The sequence below is a fragment of the Pinus tabuliformis genome, chromosome J, assembly GCF_031772625.1.
Source record: "Pinus tabuliformis cultivar Carrire ecotype Pingquan chromosome J, CPIR1, whole genome shotgun sequence".
Taxonomy (NCBI): Eukaryota; Viridiplantae; Streptophyta; class Pinopsida; order Pinales; family Pinaceae; genus Pinus; species Pinus tabuliformis.
In genome coordinates, this window is record NC_142295.1 from 163172541 (window position 1) to 163189063 (window position 16523).

Genomic DNA, 16523 nt, shown 5'->3' on the forward strand with positions numbered 1-16523 from the left:
TCATATTGAATCGCCACTGATGAATTATCCCCCTGAATGTCTCCCATGGGGTCTATCGAATGCTCATCATACACATAGGAATCCTCAACAACTCCACATGACTACTCATTCTCCTCAAAGGCATCCTTGTAAGAACCCGTGGGCTCAACCATGAAAGAAGAATCATCATCCTGAAAGTCAAAAGGAACCTCCTCCTGATCTACCTTAGCCATCTCCTTTGTGTCACTCAAGCATGAGTGGTTAGGTCCCCAATGGTCCTTGTAGGTGAAGCAAAGGCCCTTTCTCCTCAACTCATTCTTGCTGCATGGTTGGTCACCCACAAATCCTCCACAACTCCTCCTGGGTCAATCGTCTCTTGAACAACCTTATGTTCTGCTCAACCAAATTTTTAGCTTGTTCAAAAGCACTGGGTGAGACCAATTGTTCCCTCCTCCAAATGGCCAACAACTTAGACTACAACGCCTCACAAATGACATCATGAACTCCCATAATTGAAGACAAAATGGACATGATGTTTGTTTTGACTGTGTCAAGATAATGCTTCTTAATGTTGAAGAAGCATTGGAACATTTGGAGAATTAGGTCATCACACCATAGATCAAACATGATGGCATATGTTCTAACCATGGCCATGACTTCTAGAATCTCAAGCTTCTTGCCAAAAATAGGACCCTCACTGTTATCCAAGTCCTGAAAGGTCTCTACTATTAGTTTGAAGACTCTCCTTCACAAGGGTGCTCCAAATACTTGTGTTGTACTAAGGCAAGCAATATGGCTGGTTTTAGAGCCCAAATAAAGCTCTTCCCATCTGGTTGATCCACCTTGGAAAGGAGTTTAGCAAGTTCTTCTAGTTTGAGAAGGGCTTTTACTATAAACCCCATAAATTTCAAACACGTCCCAAGAGCAAAGAGTTTGTGTCCCATCTCATCCTCTTCCCTGGGTTGTTTCAATTGTAGTATGGCACACATCCCTTTTGAAAAGGGTATACTAGTTATTGCTGCTAGGTTATTAAGATCTTTCATGAAGGTTTTATCCGTGTTTTAGCCGAATAATGATAGGTACATCAAGTAATTTTATGCATGACTTTGACTGTAAGATCCTCTTCTAGAAATTCCTTGAATTCTCAATAGTTTTTTGGACTTGTATTGAAGTTTATAGTGATTCTTTTGTCAAACGCTTTAGTTATACATTGTTGTAGGTATATTTTCACAAGTATAACTCACATGAATATGCACAAAAATCAATATGCATCCCAAATTAAGTATTCAAGGAGTCCAAACTAAATTATATCATGCCTTGGACATTTATATGTACAGCTAGTACATGACAGAATCATAGCGAAAACAATTAGAGCTTCGGTGGTGGGTGGAAATTTGCTCTCTGACCACACGAATATGTTTTCATTTCCAATTATTTGGTTAGTGATGGCCTTCATGATTTCGTTGATTTGTCCCTTTCGACCTTGGGTCTTTTAAAATATGCTTTGGCCAATTATATTTGGCGATGAACTTTGAAATATTTTGGCCCTTTTTGATAAAAAACATTCAATGGCCCATGAAAACTATGAATGGGCCTTCTTCATAAAATAATTCGACCCTTTTGAAAAAAAAATAAATCAAATAAAAATTATCGAATGTTTATTATGCAGACAAAAATTTGTAAAAAACTTGGGCATAAAGTGTCTTCAACAGTTTGATGGAATGTAGCTATGTCAATAATCCTTCACTAGAAACTCTTCGACTTCTCCAAGATGATAGGGTAATTTCCAACAAAAATAGAGGAACTTGATCTTTGGCTTATCCGACTAAATATAGATTATGAAATAAAATTTTGGCTCTGGCAATAGAAGAATTTCGATAAATAATCTTGGAACCCTCAACAATAATAGCTAAAATTATGGTTCCGACAAATAGAAGGAATAAACCCTCGAACAATAATAGCTGCAACTAAAACCCTCAAACTTGGCCTTTCAAGAATAACCCATGACTGAGCCAAGATCAAGTCTCTAATACCACTGTAATATTCCAGAATGGAATATTTGGCTAAATCTGAAAATGGGTTAATTATCCACATAAATATTTCCATTCATTTAACATAACATTGAGATGTAAAATATAACAAACAAAGTGCTACAATTTAATAATATGATGAGCATAAATAATCTTAGATTTATTATAATCGATAAACTGGGGTTTACATGTTGATAGAACTAATATAGCCAAAATGGAAAATTGGCCTCAAGGATATGCTCCAATGCTGCAGTAGCCCTCCAAAACTAAACTAAAATGCAACTGCTAAGCTATCCTGTGAATTTTGGATGAATTTACCAAGGGGGGAGTTGGGTACTCACGCACTCTCACTGAATCACCCGAGGGTTTCCATCTTGGGACTACTGCTGAACTTGGGAACTCTTGGTTCTCCAAACCTCTCCACAAGAAAGAAACTCAACTCCAAAATGTTTTCAAAGGGTCTCCTCCCCCTTTTTTATAGATCTGATGGACCCCTCTAGAAACCTTTACTTTTTTATTATTTTAATCACTTAATACATTTTCGCTCTTTTTATTTTAAATAAAATACCTTTTTAATTCAAGAAAATGGTAAATCAACCACCATCCCACCTCAGGCCACTAAAAGTCACTTCTCACCATCCTATCATGGATATTTTCTTGTTCTGGTTCCAATGAGCTATTCCGCTAAGGTGTTCCATTAAATATTCCTCATGGAATGCCAACTTAATCATAATTAATTGAGTTAGGCTCAATAATAACCTCGTTTTGTGGGAATTATCATAATGCAATAGAACGAAAAACAATTTGTGCAAAACTTATCCTAATGATGGAATATGGCAAGCGAACTCCAAACCCCATGAAGCCCCTCTAGAAGGACTTGAGCTAGCTGATGGATAAAACATGCTCCTGTGACCTAGCTACATCCAACCCTGTAAGTCCATCTTGAACACACCATAAGGGAAACCAAAAAAGGAACATCACATTCAATTATACTAAAGCTTCATATCATGCTTAGTGTTAAATGTCTCTTCCTATTTCTGCATGTTTTTTCATAATCATTGGAATTTCGACACATGAACACACATTCATACACAAAGGAAGAGTGAAATTATAAATATTGTAGGCATATATGATCATTACCTCTGGGGGATAAATAAATAAGTGTAATTTTTGAATAACATTGAACGTTTGAGGTTAGTAGGTCAATTGGTAATAAATTAGGACATCGTTTTGAACAATTGTCAACTTATCAACCCAATTGAAATCCATGATAGATCTATTTTAGTAAAATTTAACCCAAAGACACAGAGAGGTGGATTGAAGGTGATTTGAAATGAGGGTTTGAACATCTTGTCATGCTTACAAGAACCTCCCACTCCAAAGCTTAAACAAACATGATCTAGCTTATGTTGACAATTGCGGAATTATGTACTTGAAACAGGTGTATGTGTTTGTTTGTTTTCATCTGTTTAAGTGCTTTAACTTGATTTGTTTTAGTTTATATTAAACATATATATCAGACATATAATGTAGCAAATAAACATCACACATAACAACAAATTTAATAAGGAGTTCACCCCGATCTCGTGGGCTATGTCTCCGTGAACTCTTGTCAACTTGACTTAGCTCTTTGGGATTATGGCTTGAATCCTTTTACAAGTTCCACACTCAACTCCAAAAGGTTACTGACTGAACCTATGGGCTTAGAAAAACCATATACATCCCTGTCATGGCTATCCTCTTTGTGCAAGCAAATCTAGGCTCCCTTGGACTTGATTTGTTCAGCAGGTGCACTGAGCTTCCCTGAGATTCTTAATGGCACAAACTCCTTCAGAATGCTTCAAATGTCTCTGAAAACTCTGCTACTGTCTCCAACACATATATGACATCAAAAAATGACTGCTCATTTGCTCAAAACGAGAACTGCATCCTCGATCTAGGCCTTCCTCCACAGATGGCACCAGGTTGTCTGAAACTTCCCTTCAACCTCTCAGCCTTTAAAAGTCTCCAAATGCTTCTGAAAACACCTTCATTGGATTCAGAAGGTTCATTACAGTCAGGAACGACTGTTTTTTTGCTGAGAATGGATACTGGTAGCTCCTGCAACAGCCTCCAACCCTTGGTGGCCCTGAGCTCCAAAATCTCCTTGGACAAAAATCTCCTTGAAGATGGCTTCTTCAGCTTCTCTGGACTATTCCAATGGCTTCAGAAGGCCCAAATTAGCCTAGGTAGACTCTTGTTTTACTCTCTTAGGTCGAAAATTGCCTCTTGAGTTCATTTAATCAGTCTCTCCTAGAATTACTCCACCAAATCTGGCAAACTGCAGTTAAAATTGGCATATGCTGCCAATTTTGGAGGTTCGTCAGGCTTGACCACCGTGCTGACCGTAATCGTCGGCGGAAACATCTGGAAGGTGCACACATGGGCGATTTATCTAGGCGATGGTTATGTTAATGCATTGATGGTGGAGTAACCATTAGCGGAAATGGCAGCGTGTGAACATAATTCGGGACCGCTGGTGGTTGGTAGTGAACTGTAACCATCGGAGTAGACAACGGCATGTGACCTCGCTTCCAGGACTGCTAGTGAGTAAGATAGCTGGCGGTCTATTCCCAAACCACAAACCATTACAGTTTAAATATAACCGCAAACCATAGACTGTTAAGAAACACCTTGTAGCGGAGATGGTTAGAGTGCTTGTTTGCCCGTGGGAGGTCATGGGTTCGATCCCGCTTGACCCCCACAATATTTTATAATACCAATCTAGGGCCACGTGGATGCCTCCGAGCTTGCCACGTGTTAGCTCTTGATTGGTCAACCTAGAAGGAATATTCTAGCAAATATTCGAGAGAATATTCCAGGGAATATTCCTCAAAATATTCTTTTTTAAAATATTTCCAAAAATCAATTTATTCTTGAAAATTGCAGTTTTACTGAACTTTTCAAAATGCGATAATTCCTCCATATAGTGTCCGTTTTTCGAACCGTTTGCGACGCCGGAATCAGGAAGACGAGATATATCCGTTTGTTCAGGTTCAACACACTTTCTAACACTTTGAATTTTGAGCTATCACTGAAGTCCTGGATCAATATTTGATCACTCCTCCCCATTGGGAATCTTTTGGACCCCAAAAGACTGATATACTGATCTGAATAGTAGATGAGAGTACAACACCCTCTTCTTTCAACCTCCATACACTTGCCCTGTATGCCTAGTGCCTTTGAACAAAAACTCGAAGGTAGTCGACACTTCCCTTCCTGGATGCGCTTGTCCTCTTGTTAAGAACTGTCTTCCTTGAACTCATTTAGAATTTACAGAAGGTAGCTAAACATTGATTTCAAGCCACTTCCATGAAAAAAGTCACAAAGGTAACCATGGGGACTTTTGCTGCTGCAAATCTTCTTATGTTCAAAATACTAGGAAATCATCATCCTCCCTGTGCTCATGCATATCATTCTCATGCATGCATTTCATCCTTCAACTTTCTCTTAAGTACAATCATAAGTATAGATCCTCGATCACATGTACATGTACTTTCAAAGCTAAAATGAATATACTTTCATTGCAATAAAGTGAGTCTCATACTCTACTTTTCCATCCTGCAACTTGCATTCCATTAGCAAAGACAATGCAAATAGATTTGATACATTTCTTTTCACATCAAAAGACATGCAACTTTAATTGGATAAGAATTCTAACCATTTTTTACCAATCCACATCAAAGGTGCTTCCTTTAACTACACATCGACATCAACATGTGGATCATCCTAACACATATCAATGATGGAAACTTCCTTCCCATTCTTGTCATACTCTTTCTCCACTTTCTGCAAATTTCGTGGAAGCATTGTTGGATTCAAAGTCCAACACCTTTCAGCAATATGTCCTTGATTATGGCAATAAGTACAACACATGTTCATCTTCTTGACAGGATATTTTGCCCTGTTCAATGGACCATTGGCTTCTTGCCTCCTTTCCTTCAAAAGTTTCCTGTATGTGGCCATTCTTTTCCAACATCTAGAAACACTATGGTTAAACAAACCACAAAAAGAACATGCAATTCTTTTCCAATGCTTATGTGGAAATTTACCATGCTTTACATGATCAAAGGAAATATGATTTAAATCAGATTTATACCTTTCTCTTTCACCTTTATTACCTTCATGAGGAGGTGAATCGAATGAAGAAGAAGCTCCCTTTGGAACACCATCAACTCCTTTAATGGTTTTAGAGCTTTCACAAATCTCTTGTTCAAGTGCATGCTTATGCACACCTTCTTCTTGCAAGGTATGTTTCAAACTATTGCATTCCCCAAGAATACAATCTTTACCAACTTGAGGTAGGGAACTTGAAATGAAACTCCTTCTAGGAACTGTTTCAATTGCCTTCATGGCTGCTTTGGAACTTTCTCCATAAGATTTTCCATAGCCAAGACCCAAATACTTAGGCCTTTCCTCAATCATTATTGGCTCAACAATACCCTATGCATTTTTTCCCAATCATTTTCCTTCATATCCCATTTTGGACATCAACTTGGACACTATGCCTCTCGTATGTTTCTGAAAAGAACCAGCGTAAACATTCTTAGAAGAATTTGAAGACAAACTAGAATTGTTTACCTCTTCTTCCAGCTGATACTTGGATAAGGCTTCTTTAGCAACAAGGAGCTATGTCTCCAACTCATGCATCCTTTCTAGATTCATATTTGCAATATGAAGTTGGCTTTCCATTCCTGCAATTGGTCAGAAAGCAACTGCTTCTCTTCCTTCATGGAATTCAAATGCTCTCGAAGTTTGGTGCTCTTCCTTCCATCCTCATACATTTCTCTCACCATATTCATCATGATGAAAAATTCTTGCTTCAACCTTCATCAAAGAATATCTTGTGCTTCAAGGATTGCCTTGAGTTCCTTATTCCTTCTTGTCCTCTCCTGGACTTAGCTATCAGTAGCTTTCCCTTGTACTGTTTAAACACCTTTCAAGTCAAACAAGCAAATATATTGCTCTGTCAATCAAGAACCTTGCTCTGATACCATCTGATCTGAAATGAGGATTTGAAAATCTTGTCATACCTACAAGAACCTCCCACTCCAAAGCTTAAACAAACATGATCTAGCTTATGTTGACAATTGCGGAATTATGTACTTGAAATAGGTGTATGTGTTTGTTTGTTTTCATCTGTTTAAGTGATTTAAATTGATTTGTTTAAGCTGATATTAAACATATACATCAGACACATAATGCAACAAATAAACATCACACATAACATCAAATTTAATAAGGAGTTCACCCTGATCTCATGGGCTACGTCTCTGTGAGCTCTTGTCAACTTGACTTGGCTCTTTGGGATTATGGCTTGAATTCTTTTACAAGTTCCACACTCAACTCCAGAAGGTTACTAACTGAAACTATGGGCTTAGAAAAACCATATACATCCCTGTCATGGCTGTCCTCTTTGTACAAGCAGATGTAGGCTCCCTTGGACTTGATTCCTTCAGCAGGTAAACTGAGCTTCCATGAGCTTATTAAGCGCACAAAATCCTTCAAAATGCTTCAAATGTCTCTGAAACCTCTGCTACTATCTCCAGCACATATCTAACATCAACAAATGACTGCTCATTTGCTCAAAACGAGCATTGCATCCCCGATCTGGGCCTTCCTCCACGAATGGCACTAGGCTGTCTGAAACTTCCCTTCAACATCTCAGCCTTTAGAAGCCTCCAAATGATTATGAAAACACCTTCATTGGATTCAAAAGGTTCATTGCAGTCAGGAACGACTGTTTGTTTGCTGAGAATGGACACTGGTAGCTCCTGCAATAGCCTCCAACCCCTGGTGGCCTTGAGCTCCAAAATCTCCCTGGACGAAAATCTCCTTGAAGATGGCTTCTTCAGCTTCTCTGGACTATTCCAATGGCTTTAGAAGGCCCAAATTAGCCTAGGTAGACTCTTGTTTTACTCTCTTAGGTCTAAAATTGCATCTTGAGTTCATTTAATCAGTCTCTCCTAGAATTACTCCAACAAATCTGGCAAATTGCAGTTAAAATTGGCATATGCCGCCAATTTTGGAGGTTTGCTAGGCTTGACCACTGGGCTGACTGTAACCGTCAGTGGAAACATCTCGAAGGTGCGCACATGGGCGGTTTATCCAGGCGGCAGTTATGTTAATGCGCTGATGGTGGAGTAACCGTTAGCGGAAACGACGATGTGTGAATAGATTTCAGGACCGTTGGCGGTTGGCAGTTAACTGTAACCATCGGAGTAGACGACGGCATGTGACCTCGCTTCCGGGACCGCTGGCGGTCTATTCCCAAACCACAAACCATTACAGTTTAAATATAACTGCAGACCATAGACTGTTAAGAAACAACCTGTAGTGGAGACGGTTAGAGCGCTTGTTTGCTCGCGAGAGGTCACGGGTTCGATCCCGCTTAATCCCAACAATATTTTATAATACCAATCTAGGGCCACGTGGCGGCCTCTGGGCTTGTCACGTGTCAGCTCCTGATTGGTCAACCAGAAGGAATATTCCAACGAATATTTCGTAGAATATTCCAAGGAATATTCTTTTTTTAATATTTCCAAAAATCAATTTATTCTTGAAAATTGCAGTTTTACTGAACTTTTCAAAATGCGATAACTCCTCCATACGGTGTTTGTTTTTTGAACCGTTCACGGCCCCAAATTAGGAAGACGAGATCTATCCAGTTGTTTAGGTTCGACACACTTTCTAACACTTTGAATTTTGAGCTATCACTAAAGTCTTGGATCAATATCTGATCAGAAGGGCTTGGGCTTTTATAATTCATACAAACACCATTGGATCCTTTTGGGAGAGGGATATAGTTTCTCAAGTCACCAACGTTACAATGAGAAAAATTGTAGCAGTTAAATTGTGATTTGGATGATGTGGCCTTCTCAAGCCATGTTCCTGCACCTCCAAAGCCATATTCCCACACCCCCCCAACCCATGTAGAGAACATGGATGTCTAATAAGCATGGAGTTATATTTGAACCTTTAACTAAATCTACCCAAAATTAAAAGGGCATTTGGTTTCTAAGATAGATCATAATGTTACATCAGTGAAAATGTTAAGAAACTAGGTGTCATAAAAGTTTGTTATTTTTTTACCTTTCTTCCCTAAAGGTGTATAGGGTGGTTTTGAAGGCCATTAGAAAAAAAAGGGATATGGGGTGCAAATTTCTATTAATTTTCTCAATCATTTTTGATGGGGGATGGTTTGATTATGATGGAATTACAATGTCTGATTAGGTTTTATTATTCCTTTTTTATATAGTTTTATGCAACATTATAGTAGCAACAAGAAACACAGGTTGTACCCATTCGAAAAAATTCAAGACCGAGAACAAGATAGGAGGGAAAACAAAGGATGGTTAGTAATGATTCACGATCTCTCTGGAGAACCAAGCATCAAACATTCCAAGGGCCAAGTGAGAACATTGGCATCCTTATTGGGGACTTCATATGGTAACCTCATAGAATTGGATACATCTTACATGTATCAGTGGTCTGAAATGGAGCATATTAGTAATGTTGTGCTAATTCCCCATTTAGAATTAAACCCAAGATGCTCATTTTTTGCTTTTCAAGTGCTTAAGGATTCAAAACTTTTGCTTAATTAACAAATTTTCATGAGAGTTTCTTATGTAAATGTTATGAACAATTTAACATAAAAACATATGCTCAACAACAACAATATGACAACAATAAACATCAAAATACAACACACAACAAGCACATGATAAAGGATTTCACCCCTCCTAGGCTACGTCTCCTTGGTCCAGCTTCTAATGGCTTGGGCCTCTCTATTATGCTCAAATTACATCAAAAGTGTGTTTACAATGCTCAAATGTCTATGCAACCTGTCTCAATGAGTTTAGAATGCTCCAAAATGGCTATCTAGCCTCTTTTAGCATCCAATTGGGATAAGAACTGAAGAAGTTATGACTTCTCCCAGTTCCTCCACTAATTGTTCCACGAATTGCTCTAAAACTGACCAAAAACCCCTTTTCTGCTCCAAATCCACTAAGGAAGCGTGAAATTATCGACAGTGTTGCGGTCTCTTTAACACATCAAACATTGCGATGCGATATTGTGGACCCGATGAGATAATGAACTCTAACACATAAGATTCCAGCGTCTGGAACCTCTCGCTCATCGCAATTGGTGAGTTTGGGTGGGCGGAAGGTCTTGTTTACTCGACAGAACACTGCGATTACAATTTCGCGAACTCGCTTGTATTTTAAACTGCAACATAAAAATTATCATGTCTGGGTCTATCGCATTCGGAACTCAACTCCGCCGGGGCCGATTCCTGTTGCCCCTTCTTTCTTGCGATTGCGATATGCGTTCGTATTGCATCGCGAATCCAAACCTTGTCGGGACTAGGGCTGATAAGCTGTTATGTTCTCCCCTTCACCGATTGCAATTACGATTTGCCTCATCGCATCACAACCCTAAACCTTCCAGGGACCGATTTGTAACATTGAAACACTTATTTCTGCGATATTTGATATGTGAGGGCCAATGATGGGCTGCCACTTGCCGCTTCCTCATTCGCTGAAGACCTTGCCACATCATCTCAATCCTGCCATGTAGGCAAGTCAAACCTGAACTTTCACTTGCTCTAACTTTTGCATACGAACTCAGATTTGAGTGTTGTTCACACCGTTGGATTCATAATGATGATCTATTCAATATGAAGCTGAGTTTGACAAGATTCTGACACCTTGATTTTTGAGCATAATTCTGAGCACTTAATCACTTCTCCCCATTGGAAGCCTTTTAAACCCAAAAAGGATCACTTTCAATTATTCAATAGATGAGGGTACTGTTCCCTCACCTTCCCCACTTCAATCCATTTGGCCTTTGATGGATGTGTACCTTTGAGACCCACCCAAAGATAATCAATACTTCCCCTTTTAGTTGTCCTTGTCCTTCTGTCAAGTATAATGTCTTGCTGAAGCACATCAAGGAATTCTAGAGAAAAGTCTTCAATAGATGAAATTTGAACATTATCCCCTTGATCTTCAATCAAAGGACGTCCATACAATCTCAAATTTTCAACATTAACAACTAGAAAAGATTTGCATATATGAAGGCAAATCAAGCTTGAAAGCATTATTACCAATCTTTTCTAGAATTTTAAATGGACAATAACGAATTGGTTTCAACTTTTTACCTTCACCTTGAAGCCTTTCCTTGATAATGTATAGCCAAACTTCATCACCTACTTGAAACTGATGATCCACACGATGCTTATCATGCCTTGCCTTATACTTGCCTTGACTCTTTTCTAGTTGTTCTTGAACTTTTTGATGAATCAACTGAATTTTCTCTATGAGAAATTGGAAATAAACTTCCTCCAGTACTACGCTGCTCCTAAAAAACTCCTTACTTCTTTGACTGATTTGGGTATTGGCCAATTCACAATGACTGAAACTTTAGAGGGATCAATCTTCAGCTCACCTCCTCCAACTATGTGGCCCAAATATTCTAAGGAAGTTTACCTGCATTCACATTTAGACATCTTTAGAAATAACTGCTCTATTCTTAAGACATCCAACACTTTCCTAACATGATTGACATGCTCTTCTCATGATTTGCTAAATATCAAAATATCATCTAAATAAACAATTACAAATTCATCAAGAAATGATCTTAAAACATCATTCATAACTCTCATGAATGTAGCTGGCATAACTAGCCACTCAAACAATCCCTATTTGGTTTTACAAGTAGTCTTCCAAATGTCCTCCTTATCTATTCTTACTTGATGATATCCTCTTCTCAAGTCTAATTTAGTGAAATACTTTGCAATTTTCAACTGATCTAGCAAATCATCTATTCTGGGTAGTGGGTATCAATTCTTTATTGTAATCTTATTCAAATCTCGATAATCTACACACATGCGCTAGGTTCCATCTTTCTTGGGTACCAATACAATTGGTGAACCACATGGCAAAGTAGAAGGACAAATTACTCCTTTATCTAACAATTCCTAGACTTGTTTCTTAATTTCTAAGCTTTCCAAAATTGACATTTGATACATACCTATGTTTGGGAGTGGACATTCCTGCTGTAGATGAATTTCATGTTTAATTCCTCCTTTTGGTGGCAATCTCTTTGGTTCTTGAAACATGTCTCCATATTGATTGACCACATCAACCAATTCAGCTTTAGATTCACATCACAACCTGCAAATGATTCCTTCTCCTTGTCATTCTTCTGCTTGATCATGAGGAGCATGAGACTCTTGCTAGAATTAACCAGTCGTTTCATTTCACCTGTGCTTGCCAAAGACAGATTAAGTTTCCTAAAATTGGCTCTCACAATGTACTCCACTTCGTTTTAAAAAAATGGTATTTGTTCTCAAATCTGTGGAAAACAACCTTCCTGTCATACAAATACGAACTTCCCAACACAATTCTTGAGATATCCAATGGCACACCGTCTAATTCAACTTCATTATGAAATTAGTGGTGATTGCAAACCTGAAAATACATTTCCGTGTGACCTGTAAATTAGCATCCTTGGTTATCTATCCCTACAGATACGGTTTGTGATGGGGCACGATTTCCAGATTCATTTTCTTAACCAAATCCGCATAAATTATGTTGGCTTGCAATCCACTGTCAAACAACATATCGATTTTCATATGTTTGGAAATGACTCGGATATGGAATAGCTCTATTTAGTTTTCCTCATTTGAAATGATGTGTGTATTATTTTTTGCGCTGGTACTGTCTACGATTGCCTCTTGGTTGACCTCTTCGCTTGCTTTTTCCACGACTTTTCCTTTGGTACTGTGGCTGCGATTTTTGTTTCATCCCCTGAGTCGGAACCTAAGTCTTGTGCAACAACATTAGTCTTTTGTTTCCATTTATTGTTAAATTTCTTTAGTTGTAATTTTGGATGAAGCTTCCAACCATGTGCTTCATGATGTCCGTCCTTGGAACAATTCTTGCACATGGGTTTCTCCCCTTCTTTCTTAATAGAAGCATTTTTCTTCTGCTTTCCTTTAAACTTCTTCCCTTTTTCAACACTCTGAAATGGCTTCTTCCTACCTTCTTCTTGTATATTTTTCCCTCTTGCTTCGAGGTGTGTAGCTTGAACACAAACCTCATCAAGATTCATGGGATTGAACATAATAATAGTATGTTGAAGATAGCTATGCAACTCTCCTTTGTATTTCAAAAAGGTATCTTGTGATTGTAAGTCTACTCCTAGCATAAGAGCTCTTTTCCTAAACTCTTGAGTATACTCTTGCACATTTTGATCTTTCAACTGTATGGAATTTTTCCAATTCATGATATATTTTTGCATATGACCTAAAGGGTAGAACTATCTTTCTATAGCAGCAATGAAATCAGACCAAGTAATAGAGATGTTACCATGTTTTTTGATCTCGTCTTGAGTCCTTGATTCCCACCATACAAGTTTTGCACCCTCCATTCATAATGAAGCCAACTAAATCTTGATATCATCTTCTTGAAGTTTCTGAATTCTACAATACACCTCCAAATGACGAATCCATTTATCCAACTTCTTTGCATTAACTTCACCATTGTACATAGGAAACTTGAATTTAACATCAAGCTTCAGAAAAGGTGATTTACCAAACCCTTTTGAAGAATGATGATGAGTATGAATAACTGTGGTATTTGTGGAAGAGTGTGAAGATGCTTTCGTAGAAGAAGATGAACAAGATGGTGGAGATGGTGGAGGTTTGTCTCCATTTCAATTACCTCCTTTTCCTTTATCTTCTTTTTGATTACCTCCTCCTGAAGAGCCTTCTCCATTGGAAGGCTTGGAACTTTCTCCTTGCAATATGTTATTCCTCTCTTCATAGAGGACCTTAACCATCTCTGTCATATCAAAGAAAATCATTCTGAAGGTCTTCTCATCTTCTGTTATGATAGGTTCTCCTTCATGAGACATGTTCTCTTAAGACTCAACTACAACTTGAGGTTGTATTGGTGTTGGAATCTTAGCTGCAACTTCTACAACTTGAGGATGTCCTGGTGTAGAAGACTTTGGCAACCTTTCTCTTCTTCCACTTGACCCAATTTCATGGCTTTCAACCAGCTTTCCTTCACCTTTTTTGAGCTTTAACCTTGTAAGAATTACATAAACTTGCAAACAATTAAACCCTTCTTTCACAAAGAAAATCTAGTAAGCAAAACCAGAGCTCTGATACCAACTTGATCTGAAATGGAGCAGATTAGTAATGTTGTGCTAATTCCCCATCCAGAATTAAACCCAAGATGCTTATCATTTCTTTTCAAGTGCTTAAGGATTTAATTTTTTTTTCTTAATTAACAGATTTTCATGAGAGTTTCTTACGTAAATGTTATGAACAATTTAACATAAAAACATATGTTGAACAACAACAATATAACAACAATGAACATCAAAATGCAACACACAACAAGCACATGATAAAGGAGTTCACTCCTCCTAGGCTATGTCTCCTTGGTCCACTTCCAATGGCTTGGGCCTCTCTATTGTGCTCAAATTACATAAAAAAGTGTTTACAATGCTCAAATGTCTTTGCAACCTGTCTCAATGAGTTTAGAATGCTCCAAAATGACTATCTAGCCTCTTTTTGCATCCAATTTGGATAAGAACTGAATAAGTTATGAATTCTCCCAGTTCCTCCACTAATTGTTCCACAAATTGCTCTAAAACTGACCAAAAACCCCTTTTCCACTCTAAAATCTGCTAAGGAAACGTGAAATTCGTCGTTCGACGGCTTATGTTTTTACGACCCTATCGCAATTGGCAATCGACAGTGTTGCAGGCTCTTTAACACAACAAACGTTGTGATGTGGTATTGCTGACCAAACATGATAATGAACTGTAAAAAACATAAGATTCCCGTGTCCAGAACCTCTCACTCATTGCAATCGGTTAGTTTGGGCGGGCGGAGGGTCTTGTTTACTCGGCCGAACACCGCGATTGCGATTTTGCGAACCCGTTGTATTTTAAACTGCAACATAAAAATTATCGCGTCCAGGTCTATCGCATTCGGAACTCAACCGTGCTGGGGCCGATTCTAGTTGCCGCTTCTTTATTGCAATTATGATATGCGATCACATGGCATTGTGACTCCAAACCTTGCCGGGGCTGGGGCCGATAAGCTGTTCTATTCTCCCCTTCGCCGATTGCGATTGCGATTTGCCTCATCGCATCACAACCCTGAACCTGTCGGGGGCCGATTTATAACACCGAAACACTTACCACTATGATATGCAATATGCGAGGGAAAATGGTGGGCTGCCACTTGGCTCCTCCTCATTTACTGATGACCTTGCCACATCATCCCAATGCTACCATGTAGGTAAGTCAAACCTGAACTTTGACTTGCTCTAACTTTTGCATACGAACTCAGATTTGAGTGTTGTTCACACCGTTGGATTTAGAATGATGTGCTCTTAAATATGAAGCTGAGTCTGACAAGATTCTGACACTTTGATTTTTGAGCATAATTTTGAGCCCGTGATCAATCAAAGGCATGTTTATTGAGTTTAGTATTTAGGGTTTTTTTTGCCACAAAGAGAAGAATATTGCTCATTTGCTTGGATCTAAGGTGCAAGGTATCTCATATCATGAGTCTGCAATCTTTAAAGATGAAGTACTACTTTTAACATTTAAGTGATTTTTTTATTATAGCTTGGGATCCTCAGAGCATCGATTAGTTTACAAGATGTGTAGTTTGTAGAATATTTTTTTCAGATTGACTTGAGCATCTAAACAATGATAATTAGTAGATATAACAAATTGTGATATCAAATTTTAGGCAATCCAAAATACTATGTTGTGATATATCAAGATATATTCCTATAATATATTATAGGCTCTTAGTAACCCCTCACAATTTTTTTTGAGCTATTTTTGCTTTAACAACTAATAGAGTGTTACATTGGACACTAAAAAGTTTAAATAAATATTTATCATTACTCTTTTTTTCTTAGAATCTCATGGGATATGTTATGGTTTGGATGCAAGGTTGGGTGTAATAATGTCTTTGTTATTGGGTATATGATATGATTATACATTTTTAGTTCTCTAGCCTATCAATTTTCTACCTCAATCCAAATGTAAGCTTAGTAGTTTATATCAATATACTAGCTTACAAACAATGTATAATTTTTCTATGAACATCAGTTATAATTTTACAGTATAATTTCATGGCAAGAACACACAATGTAGTTATAAGGAGAGAGTGTATCCATTTCACTATGAACATCAATTATAAGGCGAAAATATATCCATTTCACTATGAACATCTTGCCTGCTTGTAAATTATTTTCAGTAGCTATAAACTTCTAAGCATGTTTTAGTAAAAGAAATACACATGCAAGTCTATTGAAGGCAAATATAAAACATTGCACTTCCCTGCCAAATTGATAAAATTTCACAAAACTTGTATACAAGATACTACTGGGGAGAATCACTACAGTGATAGAATTATAGGCTACAAATATATCA